The sequence below is a fragment of the Nelusetta ayraudi genome, unplaced genomic scaffold, assembly GCF_046127955.1.
Source record: "Nelusetta ayraudi isolate G7.1 ecotype Tasmania unplaced genomic scaffold, CSIRO-AGI_Nayr_v1 ptg000136l, whole genome shotgun sequence".
Classification (NCBI taxonomy): Eukaryota; Metazoa; Chordata; class Actinopteri; order Tetraodontiformes; family Monacanthidae; genus Nelusetta; species Nelusetta ayraudi.
The window spans coordinates 5,217,440-5,225,000 of record NW_027466186.1 but is presented as its reverse complement, the minus strand read 5'-3'; positions in this window follow the sequence as shown (position 1 = coordinate 5,225,000).

Here is a 7,561-nt window from a genome sequence, read left to right as displayed (position 1 = left end):
GCACCTAATAGGACCCATTATTCATGGCTGCAGCAGAGGTCAATGCCATGGGGTTTAGTGTTTTTTTCTTTTCTTTTTTCAAACCCTCTAAATTGGAAGTCAGGAGAAAATGAATGGAGACACCCACACATGGAATGAGCTATAGGTTTGACTTTGACTTGTCCTCAAAGAGCGAAGTAAAAACATATACCGTAGTTTCAAATATGTCATGTGAACTGGTCGAGGCTGCACTGGAGGGCAGTACTGGTGAATTCTGCTTGGTGAGGATTTTTCTTCTCATCCTCTTTAATTTGCTTGCAATATACCATAGCCTAAAAAAAATTGTTAACAAATAAGATGGTGGTGGTTTAGTGTGCTAAATTTTTATTTGAATGTTGAGCAGTTTCGGACCACATTAGGTGGAAGATGTATTGTTTTGATAAGTGAAGTGCAAATGCTTAACAAGCTGCAAAAAAAAAGTGATATTATCATAATGTGTCCCCGTCTTTAGCCATTGCTGCGTTTTGAAATTCAGCAGAATAACAGTAGACAGCACGATGCTGGTTGTGGTGTCACTCACTCCATACACTAACAATAACACCATAGAACTTCAGTGTTTTATTAGATATCCAAGTGCCTAAAATAACTGTGTCCAGCAGTACAAGTGATAAGATCCAATTTACTTTGTAAGGGGAGATTACATTTAATAAATTCATTTCAGAATGATTAATTGAATAACTAAGAAATTCGACTGGAAGTATAAAGCACATTATCCAGAGTATTTCACATGATCAAATTTCAACTATCTGAAATTTGACGAGCAGACTAGAAGTGATTTAACGCTTGCTCAGATGTCTCTGAAGTCCCTGGGAAAAAAAAAATTATTCACTATGAAGCACTGGTGTCACAGTGGGTTTTCAATTTTCAAAAGAGCCAAAAGCAAGTAATAACATTTCTGATAAAAGGCATATGATAAATTGTCGATTTTAACGACCACAGGCTGAAATAAAGTGATTGGTTGATGCCTGGAACTGTTTGTCATCATGCAAGTTCAAGGTCTGGCCACAGTGAAAGATTGAAGAATCCTCCTTGGCTGATGCTGATCACTTTGTTGAGCTCAACATTTTCATGCTCGAGGCAGGAATCTGGAGTTATTGCAGCAAAAGACACAGTTTACAGGAGCAGATTACAATTCCTCACAAATCAGCTTTAGTATCCTTGTCTCATAACATACCAAAAACATGTTCACTACTGAAATTTTAAGCAACAATCAACATGAATCTCATGCTGGCCTCAATATCTTATGAGATTTTTTGTTTTCATTATTTTTCTAATTACAGGCGAGTGGCGTACTCTGATCCGAGTTGATGCCTGTCAGTACCTCCATTGTCTGTCTGGGAAGATAGATTCTCCTTAGAGAGAGCAATATATCAGCTTCGTAACTCCATATATTGCTGTGGCATGACGTAATGGAGCACTGATCCATTCAGGTTCCCTCCAGCATTGTCGTGTTAATTTACGGGCCAGTCACACATTGCGACAAGGTATTTCCTGTTTATAGGCCACTCAGTATTTAATGTTTTTCGGAAGCCATTATGTGTGCACATAGCATGTATACAATTCAGGTGATTACAGTTGCTATTAATTTCAACAATGGAATTGTTTTTTTCTCCTGAAATAAGGCTGCATCACACTAATTTGCGTGGATTGCAGCTACTTTCTGTGAATGCCGTTTGCAAATAAAAATGAAACTATGACTGTGATACTATGACTGGGAAGTTGTTAAGGCTTAGCGCAGAATTCCTTGTGACCAATGCAAGTTGAATTTATTGTGCTCTTTGTTGTTTAACCTGTCTTTTAGTTTACCAAAGAAAAATAACAAGGAAAGGACAACACACGCACACAAGTGACAGAATTCTCTCTCTCTCTCTCTCTCTCTCTCGCTCTCTCTCTCTCTCTCTCTCTCTCTCTCTCTCACACACACACACATGCACATTCATGTATAAAACACAATACTGCACTGTATTGAACACGCATGAATACACATATCAAGCACACATTTCCTGGAGGTCCAAGAGCTTCACTCTTGGAGCTTTCGGTCAAAAAGTACTCATTACAATCTACAGGTGCCGGTTAAAATCCCAATAGTCATGTGCAACACTAGAGCATATGTGTCTGTGGATATGCATGTGCTTCTGTGTGTATGCATGTGTTTGTGTGTGAGAGAGTGTATAGCAAAATGGAAATGAGCCCTCTGAGTATGGCTAAAGGGCTCTAAACCCCCTCTTGCAAGAATGATAGGATCTTAACAAGCATATGCGGGGAAGGGAAGTGTGCTAGTCACTCAGTGCAGTGTGTGTGAGAGAACGAGAGAGGACGATTTTGTCCTCTGGCAACTGCTTTTTTTTTCAGATTTCTATTGCATCAAACCACAAAAACAATTCCCTTGATTTTCTGCCTTGTGGTATCGCTGGTTGAGTTGGACAAGCTCTTCAATCGAATGTTTTCCAGTGCAGAGCAGAACCTGGTTCCAAAACTGGGATAATTGTTCTTTTGAGTTCATGTTCATAGCAACGATAATTTGATTATTTGAATCAAGCTAACTTAATTTTACACTTCACACAACAGTGCGAGCAAACCATACCTGCATGTTTTAATATCACTTCGACAAATGGCAAAAATATTCTAAGAAATGCTTGATAAGCAAATGCACTCAAAGACAGAGTGCCACACCGTCACCATAGATGAAAAGAAAAACAATAGACTACTGCTGAACTTATCTGTATATATATATATATATATATATATATATATATATATATATATATATATTGTATATATAAACATATATACAATATATATATATATATTTATAAATTCTAAAGATTCTCAACAAAATGTGAACAGGAAAATGTAAGATCTTTACAAATCTCTCTCTCTCTCTCCCTCTCTCTCAATTAGGGCCTGCAGGATATACTCCTATTTTCAATTATTCTGGCTGAGGGCGATATGTTTTAATGATGAGCTGATTCCTGGAGTCTCTCTCCAGCTTTGCAAGCCTGAACAGCAATGCCTTTTGCACATGTCAGGGTCGGGGCCTAGTTGTAATCGGAGGCTCATTACAGCTGGTGAGGCCAAGAGCAAAAACGGAACACAACTTCCCCCTGCAGCACTCAATTACTTTCCCAACACTGGATTCCCCTTTCCCTTGTTCAGTGTATCTTCTCTTGTCTCAGCCGCTTTTCTGTTTGTCTCTGATCTTTTTCTCTTTCCTGTCTTCTTTCCTTCTGTATTTTCCTCAATCTCAATAACTTGACCTCCCCATCTGCCTTTATTTATTTCTTGATCTCAGTTTCCTGCTCGCTCCCTCTCTGCTTCTTCTTCTGCATTTGTTCTCTTACAGGACCCTGCAGAGGGCATTTGGTTTGGGAGTTTTGGGCTAGTTTTATCGAGTTTGTTAAGTCCTGAAAGGGCTCGTTTACCAGTAAGGTCATGAGAAGGCACACTGAGGCCATGAGCAAATCCTGCAAACCCTCCAAGACTAATATTTTTTGGTGATGTGCATGTATTTATACCTTGAATGTTCTTGTATCCATTAATTTTGCATTAGATTTTTAGAACCTGCATTGGGTAAGGCTTATCTTGCATCCAGAAAATTAAGGATTAGTGCAGGAAGACGCAGGGAAGAAAGGCAACAAAGCCTCTTCAGACTGACAGAGAGAAGGGCTACAGTGTAAACTAGGAATTCTTTTGACCAAACTGGTGGAAGTAGACCACCAAAACTTGGGAATGGCCATAATAGAAAAAAACAATAATTGTTGTGCTCCCTGGTTGTTCCTACAAAATACAAATGAATAGAGGTTCCAAGTTCCCTGGATGATGATTACAATAATGTGTGTCAATTAGATGTGGAATGTAGATTACAATATACAGTAAATACACATATCAAACAAAAAGTAAGTTATGTAATAATTGTGCCACTTTAAGAGAAAAGGCTTGCACTGTAACTCTATGATAAGAGGAACAGACAAATCCCTCTGTTAGATTGTTTATTTGAATAGCAATATTTCTTTTCTTTCTCACATTGTAATTTTCCAACACAAAAACTTCTTCTTTAGTTGATGGATAGAAATGTTGGATTATGTTAATGGGATGATTTTTTTTTTTGTCTCCTACGGGTATATATGGATAATTCATCCTCTACAGGGATTTGCGTCCATCAAACACAAGTGAAATGTTACATAAGAAAAGTATATCTGGGAGGAATCCATCCAGCTGGAACTTATCCCTCTGCTTTTTTGGTCCCTTTCTTTGGTCTCCTACATGTAAAAGAGGATCTGCAGAATTGACTAATGTGAACAACTTTAGAATGTTTCAATGAAATGCTACTGTGTTGGTATGAAAAGAGATGATGTCATGAACTGTTAACAAATGAAAAGATAGACCGCTTGGTTACTTAGTAGAAAGAGAAAAAAAATGAAGGTTATTCAAAGAAACTTGTAACTGGGGGCATAACGAGATATTTGGCATATACTTCCAAACATCATTTGGAACTGCAGTTTGTATTTGATTTTGTCTCTTGCCCGCATCGAGATTATATAACAATTACGTTGTATGCTAAATCAATTAAAGTGACTGATATCCACAGCATATATAATTAATGTATGGCAAATGTGCTATTTAACAACATCAACAGCAATAATATTTTTAATGAGCAGACATTTATATGTGAAAATGTATGATGATACACCTCCACATCTCTTCCAACGATAACAAAACCTCTGCTTGTGACTGAGAAAAATGTTGCGGTTTCCTTCACACAGACCCTTGACCTTTAGCCTACCTCCCTGGTTCTTCATCACTGATGCTGAGTCTGCAACTTCTCCAAAATGTGTACAAATCCTTCCCTCAAATAGACACATGCATCACACGGTTGATACAGAGGATTCATGGAAACAATGCAGGGCTATATTTCAACTCAACAATAATGGTTTTATTATACAATGGTAGCCAGTACAACAGACAAGACGAAGGATATTTGTACCTCTGAGAGGCACTGCAGATGGGAATCCTGTGTGATATACTTTGTGATTTGGTGTTGGTGGCATTTCACTGTCGCTGTGTTTCTATCATATAACCTCACTGCAATGACAAATAAGGTTCCTCAGCACCCCATCTTTCACATTGAGATTCCATATAGTTTGAACGCTTTCAATAGCTGCACGGCAAAAGCAGCTATCAAGATTCAGCTTTCCATTCCTGAGTAGAAACATAGTGACAGTTGGCTCTAAAAAATGAGATGGCATTCAAAATGACTTGACTGATTTATAATTTATGTGGCATTTGGCATGAGGTTTTTACACCTTGTGCTTTTCATTTGAGGTCTGAGATCCGAGACCTAGACATGAAAAGTAATTATGTGTGTCTGTGTTTAATTGGTGAGCCCAACTAAGCGGCTATATATCACGAACCTGTAACTGAATTATAAAACAAAGATGTAAGTTTGCTTTATACAGAATGAGAATGGAGTTCTTTTTGTATGGTTGCAGTTAACACTGAGTAAACGATAATGAAATATTACTGTCCCCGATGTGTTTACACAATGAATGCATTTTCTTTGCTAGTGTCCACTTTTGCTTCTTCTTTATTATTTCCCCTCCAGATCTCACTCCCTTTTGCTCAGAGAACTGAACAAATCAAATTACTTGTTCCTCCATGCTGTTAATGTCATTGGATTTTGAAGGACAAGCGCATACATCATGGTTAAAAGCCATTTCTTCAAAAACGAATAAACACTGGTTTAATTGGTTTGCAAACTACATTGGTAGTTCTATCTTTATGTGACTACATGAATAAAAAAGTAAGGAATCTTGCCGCAGGCTTTTTTTTTTCATATCCACTTTGTTTCTCTATTCATTACATTTTTGACAAATCTGAGTCAGTTTTTTTCAACAATGTATTTACTATTCATTCCTTTAAAAACTTTAACTCAATAATCAACAATCATCTCCAAACAAAAAAAAAATGTCAGATGTGTGTATGAAAAGTGGTTGCATTCTATGTTCAGGTTGCTGTAGAGGGGCTAAGAGAGGGACGTCAAACAGTTTTCAACAGGGAACATTGGAAAGGACCAAAAATCAACTGAGTCTTTACAAAAGCCTGTCCCATTGAATGAATCTTAGAATAGATCACACACCCAAACAATGTTATGTATTGCTATATGGATAACAAACATACAACATGTGGATTACAACATTATCTTTTTACTTGTATGACTAAATATAACAGCGATGGTGATGAAGTCATATGACACAGGTACATGATCAATGACAAGGACTATTTTTTAATTTCTATTTCTTTCTTATATGTGACATCATTATGACAGCTCTCCATGTCATAATATCTCCATGCATGTCTTAACAGTCAAGAATGAAGAAACTCAATTGTGATACCTATTCAAACAAACCAAAAAGCCACAATGGAAACTATGACTGTTGGTATTTTGCTCACATGTCTAGTACAAGTAAGATCACCCAATGGTCCATTTCATGCGGACCACTCCCTCTGTGTTTGAGTACGGACCAGAACAAAACAGTTGTCTAGTGCTTTGAGCTCTCACCCTGTCCATCCACAAACTCATATTCTACACAGCAGGCTGTGAAATCATTTTTAGTCTCCCTCTGAAAGTGAGCCCCCCATGCAGAAATCCATAAATTCATGAGCATCCTCCATCCACATGAAATGAGAGGACATGGTGAAATCTGAGTGTGATGGAGAGTTACGCTGGAAGGAGTGAGAGAGCAGAGAGAAGGGGGCATAACCAGATATGTGGCATACCGGGGTAGAGAAAGTATCGGAAGATAAACCAAGGAGAGTCGAGTTGGAGCAGCGTAAGAGCTGGAAGAACCCAGCATGATTTCGGCCAAACCCCCAACCGGGTTAGCGCCGGAAGATACAGACATCGGAATATCAACATGCATGTGGGCACATACACACAAGCACACACAAATGTATGTGGATTAATACGTGCACACCCTTTTTTTGCTGCATGTTCTGATCTCAGTCATGCAAGTCTCCTCTTCTCTCCGGGAGCTCGAGGCCTGCCTGGCCTTGTTGTAGCTCTCCACTGTCTTTGCACGTCACACCATTTTATCTCCATTCTCTACCCTACACTACAGCATTGTGAACAAAAAGAGACAAGAACTAAAAATTTGACTTTTACATAATGGTTTCTAAATTCCTAAGGCTATGTATGATTTTTTTTATTTTATTTTTTTACTTATGTATATAATAATATATTTTGCAGTTATATGAAAACATGAAAAATACATGCATTACCTAAACTTTCATTTCAAAACAAATTAAATGCTTAAAATACAGTCATAACTTTACTAAGGAGTCGTGGAAATGACAAAAAAAAAAAAAATTGACCACTTAACAGAAACAAGGGTTTGACCTACTGAGCTGACAACTGCGCGTAGTGCAACGGTAGTGGTTCCTGTATGTCACTGCCAGTTTGCCTTTGTGTTCCTTTTTAAGCAACAATGTGGGTGATCATGCACTTGAAAATAATATTAAAGGG